We start from the raw sequence: 6,381 nt of genomic DNA on the forward strand, positions 1-6,381 counted from the left end.
TTTCATCTTCACACACGGTCAATCAATAATCTTCCAATAAAAACTCTACGGACTACTTCCTGAAAATGAATGTATGTACAGCTCATTCAAATGTTTTTTATTAATGTAAGATTCAAACAGTTTTTATTAACAATGATTAAAATTATTAATGTTGTACCTCTTATACAGCAGAGAATCATTTTTGAGGATCCTCCTTACCTGAAAAAAAAAAAAATTTGTTAATTATAGATAAGAAAATAGGTATTAAGAATATTATCTATAATGATGTGATGATTATAATTTGTAACGTGCTATGTTTTTAAAACATATGATTTTTATGTTTACTAAGAGATATATTTAAAACGTATGGAGGTAATTGAGTACGTTGACGTTATTTTTGCAACCTATATTGTTATTTTCTCCGCCAAAGATGACATTTCTTATTATGATGACGTTGCGATATCCATTAATATTTATAAAAATAATGAAATGAATAAAATGCTAATGTCTAAATAGTTACCATGTTTAAGATTTACAATCGAAATAGAAAAGGAAGGTCAATTAATATTACTAGATATGTATGTTGATGGTGAGGCAGGAAAATATAATAATAATATAATTGTTAATATTGTAATCCTTAATTTATTGAGAAATATAGAAGGCTTATGTTCATATGCCCATGTATGTTTTCCCCAGCATATTGTGCTTGTACCTTGTCATGAGAAGAGTTAATGACTAATAAAAACCTTGTTGTCTCTCGAATCTAGTTTTATTTATTAATCAAAATTGGTTAATTTTGGCCCAGGCCACGACATTCGAGAGACATTAAAAGTTCGTGTTTTTTTGTTAAACTTGTGTGTAGTCGAAGTAAGTAGTATTAATCGAGCCGAGTATGTGTTAACTCCTATCGGTTATTTTTTGCTATGGATTCGAAGAAAAACATGGAAAACAGCTCTAGTTGGTCACCTGGAGTTAAAAAATTACTCGGAAGGGAAAATTACAACTCTTGGAAATTTGCGACAGGGATGTATTTGACTCCTGAGGACTTGTGGGGTTATGTCACCGGAGAAGATGAAGATAAGAAGTTGGATTCGAAGGCTAGAGCCAAAATTTGTTTATTAATTGATGAATCTCTTTACCCTATTGTAAAATGTTGCAAGACAGCTAAAGAAATCTGGGAAAAGCTATAAAATACTTATGAAGAAAAGGACCTGTCAAGAAGGTTATCTCTTCTTAGAAAACTTGTTCGTATTGACTTAAGCCATTTTAGTAGCATGGAAGACTACTTAAATGAGATTTTGTCACTATCTAAAAAATTAGAAACTATAGGAGCTGGCCTTGATGACGAATTCATTGGTGTTATTATGTTAAGTGCGCTATCAGAGGAGTATGAGCCTATTATAATGGTTATGGAGAGCACAGGTGTCAAAACTACATCAGACTATATTAGATCAGTGCTTATCAAAAAATCCTCTAAGGAGGAATCAGGAGAAAAATCGGCTTTGGTCACAAAATCCAAGAAAAGTGATCGACCTACAGTGAGTTGCTATAATTGTAAAAAACCGGGTCACATTTCTGTGAATTGTCGAGAAGGTTTAATTTGTTTTAATTGCAAGAAAATGGGACATAAGTCAACTGAGTGTAGAAAAAAAGAATGTAAACAACAATAATAAATCGACTTTACTAGCTGCCTTATCATCAGTGATATCAGACTCCAACGATTGGATAATTGATTCTGGTGCAACCTCACATATGACCAAGAACAAACATTGGTTAAGTGACTGTAGTGAAAACAAGCAAGAGATTTCAGTAGCTAACAATGAAAAAATTATATCAGAAGCTGTTTTATTAGTTAATCTTAATAGAGATATTAATGTTTCGGATGTGTTGTATATTCCACAGCTGGCGACTAACTTGTTATCAGTCAGTAAAATGACAGATAAAGGTTATAAAGTTGTTTTTGACCGTGACCAGTATAAAATTTATCAAAAATGTAACAATCGGAAATGAGCTGATGACTGCTTACAATGAAGGAGGAGTTTATAAAATAAGAAAGCCCCAGGCTGTAAATGTAGTGGAAAACTCTAATGAAATTAAACAGGTGAAAAAATTGCCTCATGATCTGTGGCATCAAAGATTAGGGCACTTAAATAGATGTTATATGAATAAATTAAAGAGTTCTGCTATTGGAATGGATTTCAGTGATAATGGTGACAGTGATTGTTTAGCTTGTATCAAAAGCAAACAAAACAGAGAACCCTTTAATAAGGATTGGGGCGTGCAATCATCACGTAAGCTAGAACTCATACACTCAGATTTTGTGTGGACCTATGAGTGTTCCCTCTTGGGGTTGTGCTAGATAAATGTTGACATTTACTGACGATTTTAATCGGAAGACTTATATTTATTTGTTAAAGAACAAATATGAGACTATGAATAAATTTCAAGAATTCAAAAATGAGGTAGAAAAACAACTTGAGGCTAAGATAAAAATATTACTTACGGACAATGGTAAGGAATATACTAATAAAAACTTGGAGAATTACTTACGTAGGCATGTGATTGTCCACCAAAACTCTGCACCTTATTCTCCTCAACAAAATGGTGTAAGTGAAAGAGTTAATCGCACGATTATTGAGAAATCTAGGACCATGTTAAAGGACTCAGGTCTGGATCTAAGATATTGGGGAGAAGCAGTGAGTACAACCACTTATCTTAAAAATCGAAGCCCTACTAAAGCTTTCGATCATAAATTACCGGAGGAAATTTGGTCAGGTAGAAAAGTTAATTTATCTTATCTCAAAACCATTGGATGTAAAGCCATGAGATTTATACCTAAGGAAAATAGGAAAAAATTGGATACCAAGTCTGAAGAATGCATTTTTGTCGGGTACCCTGATGACTGTAAATCATACAGACTTATCAATCCCGAAGCGAGTTATTATTTCCAGGGATGTAAAATTTATTGAGAAGGCAACTTCACTTGAGAAACCGAATGAAATATCAAAATCGCCCAGTGAAATTCCTATTGTTTTTCTGAGCGATCCAATAAACAATGAAGAACTGTACAGTGAAGAGCCATTTTATGATTTCGAAAATCAGGCTGAGGATGTTGATAACAATATTGAACCCACAGAAGAGAAAGATGTGACTTTTCCTTGGAGATCAAATGCCCACCGTAAAACCAAGACCTTTCCTGGATTTGAATGATACCTAGCCTCAAATGAAGAGGACATTGACGGACCCTACAAGGAAATTTGGGTGGCTGCTATGAGAAGGGAGATAGACGCTCTGGAACTAAACAACACTTTCGAAGTTGTGGACATCCCAACCAACGTCAAACCCTTAAAATCAAAATGGGTTCTTGAAATAAAAGAGGGTGAAGAACAGAGGATTTTCAAAGCTAGTTGTTAGAGGCTGTAGTGAAGTTTATGGACGAGATTACTACGAAACGTTCTCACCCGTATTCTTCTATAAGATATTTACTCACTTATGCTGCAAATGAAGACCTTGAAGTAGACCATATGGATGTGACAACAGCATACTTACATAGCGAATTAGAGGTGGAAATTTATGTAATACCACCATCTGAGTTCCTTAAAGAGGCCGAAAAAGAGAAAATATGGAGGCTCAAAAAATCCATCTATGGACTCAGAGTGGGCGTTGTTGGAACAAAAACCTACATGATAAACTAATAGATATTGGTTTTCTACAGTCGAAAGCAGATCCCTGCGTTTACATTATGAGGAATAATAAATCTTGTCTAATAATAGCAATCTATGTTGACGATTTTATATTATTTTATAATGATCAAGTTTTGACCTCCCAAATCAAAGAAAAATTAAAGAAGAATTTCGAGATGAAAGACTTAGGAGCAATCAAGAGATGTCATGGAATGGATATTATTTGAGACCGAGTCAACAGGAAAATCAGCATTTCCCAAAACTCATATGCAGATAAAATTCTGAAAAAAAATTCAATATGGATAAAGCTAAGCCGACAAACAACCCCATAAAACCTGGACTAGAATTCACTGAGAATGAGAAAGGAGAGGAAGATGATTGTAGGAACATTCCTTATCAAGAACCAATAGGTAGCCTGCTCTACCTATCTCAAGTTTCCCGACCGGACATCACCTAAGCTGTTCATCTTCTCAGCAGGTACAACAATAATTATAGAAGAGTACATTGAAATGCTGTGAAGCGATTACTGAGATACATCAAAGGTACGGTAGATTATAAATTGACTTTTTCAAGAGACGGAGGGGATAATTTGAATCAAAGGTGGTGCAATTATTTGGAATAGCAAGAAGCAGAAAATTGTTGCCTTATCAAGTTGTGAGGCGGAGGGCGGAGTATATGAGCATTTCTTCAACTCTTCAAGAGCTCCTTTGGATCAGGAATTTGATATCCGAAATCAACACTAGTGTAGTGAGTGGACCTAATAAACTCTTTTATGACAACATTGCTGCATTAGAATTGTCTAAAAATTCTATAATTAATGATCGATCAAAACATATAGATGTTAGGCATCATTTTATTAGAGAACATATAAAAAATAATGATTTTTGTGTAGAGTATACTGCTTCTGATAAAAACATTGCGGATTTCTTGACTAAGCCATAGAAGTGGTCTTAAGCAGAAAGTTAATGTTGAAAATATTGGTTTAAAGTTTTAGATTTTTTGGTTGTTTGACTTTAATTGTGTTTCAAAATTCAGAATTATGGGGGAGGTCTTAATATTGTAATCCTAAATTTATTGAGAAATATAGAAGGCATATGTTCATACGCCCTTGTATGTTTTCCCCACCATATTGTGCTTGTACCTTGTGTGAGTGAACTGTCATGAGAAGAGTTTATGAGTAATAAAAACCTTGTTGTCTCTCAAATCTAGTTTTATTTATTAACCAACAATAATAATGGAATTTAGTAATATAATACTAATTTTTTTTTCTTGTCCTCCATTTCATATAAAATATAATATGAGTTTTCATGCTACCATCTTTTTTTTTATGTATTGAATGATATTTACAACTATATTTATTTACATTGAAATTCATCTAGTAGTCTGATCTAAGATCATGATGTAGTGATACAAGCATGTAAAGAAACTACCCATCGAGGCCATCTTCTTTCAGGCGCCTCGGAGGATTACTAAAAGTAAAAGAGTAAGCAAGGTTGGAAACTAATGGGTTTGAGTGGTTAGGGAGTTATATTTAGAAAACAGACCACAGAAGAAAATGTGGAAAGACATTTCTTCTTGGGTTTTTAAAGCTAAGACATTATGAAAGTAAACTTTATAAACATTATCAAAAATCAATCTGTAAATAAAATTGATGTTAAATTTTTAATTCTGAAGTTAATGTTAGTTATTGTATAATTTAATAAACAATGTAAAATTAAACTGATAATTACTACAAGTAATATTATTCTATGACTTGTATTTAAAAAAAAAAAGAAAAGTTTGTTAATGTATTTTTCAATTAGCAAGGACTTCAACTCTTGGGACTTGAGGTTCTGGTTACGCTCTCATAATCGCTAAAATTCACAACTGGAATAAAAGGTAGGATAGGTTAAATAAAATGCTAGCTGAAGTGGTAACTGTGGTAAAACTTGACGATGTTAAACTTCAGAACTTGGTAATCTTGTTGCTTTTATTTTAATTGGTATGCAAGGAGTATTTCCAACCTAACCAGAAGGTAGTAAATTAAAAATTCTCTAGGTAAACTCCACGGTCTAAGAAGCATTATCATCCGTTATTGAAACAATGGTCTTTGGATAAGTAACGACTGACCTCTTGAACCTATAGAATCTGTTTGAAAAATCTTTCCTCAAGAATTACTTATTAAAAACTTTTACAACATTTATTTATAAACACTTTTCTCGAACAGAAAACAATAATTATCTAATAATATTAATGTGCTTACCAAAAAGTTGAATTAATATTCAAGTTCTTTTTAATTGGAATTCAGTAAGGAGATTGTTCAATTTATTAAACATTTTTTTTTAATTAGGTAAGAATTAAGTTTTACTGAACAGTTCATCTATTTTATATTTCCAGCAATTTATTTTCATATACACATGATTTATTTTCAATATGTTAATTGGATATATATTGTTTTTTTCCAATGTGTGTATTGTCTATTAAAAATATTAATGGTTTGTTTAGGTCGATGGTGTGTTGGGATTAGTATTTTATGAGTAAATAATAATGTATAATAATAATTAAATGTGGGTTCAAGAATTGATCCCTGCGTTAGTCAATTAAAGCCAAGCTTTGTCTAAAGTAATATAAATATAAATAAATCAGTAGCGTTTTATAACCGCAAATTTTGATCTATGCTTAGTTATATATATATATATATACATATATATACATATATCGTTTATACTTGCCCACGCCC

At 32.3% G+C, this 6,381-nt stretch overlaps 1 long non-coding RNA gene across 1 annotated transcript; it reads right to left on the reverse strand.

The window, feature by feature from the left end:
• Nucleotides 1–80: 80 nt before the first annotated feature.
• Nucleotides 81–6,041, reverse strand: LOC106690443 (uncharacterized). The gene is made up of 3 exons (XR_001344607.2): nt 5,905–6,041; nt 2,530–2,654; nt 81–198 (listed from the first exon to the last, which is right to left on the reverse strand). It is a non-coding gene; the product is annotated as an uncharacterized lncRNA (long non-coding RNA).
• Nucleotides 6,042–6,381: the final 340 nt, after the last annotated feature.

Source organism: Halyomorpha halys, unplaced genomic scaffold, assembly GCF_000696795.3.
Source record: "Halyomorpha halys isolate HHAL.00 unplaced genomic scaffold, Hhal_1.1 Scaffold1718.1, whole genome shotgun sequence".
NCBI classification, from domain to species: domain Eukaryota; kingdom Metazoa; phylum Arthropoda; class Insecta; order Hemiptera; family Pentatomidae; genus Halyomorpha; species Halyomorpha halys.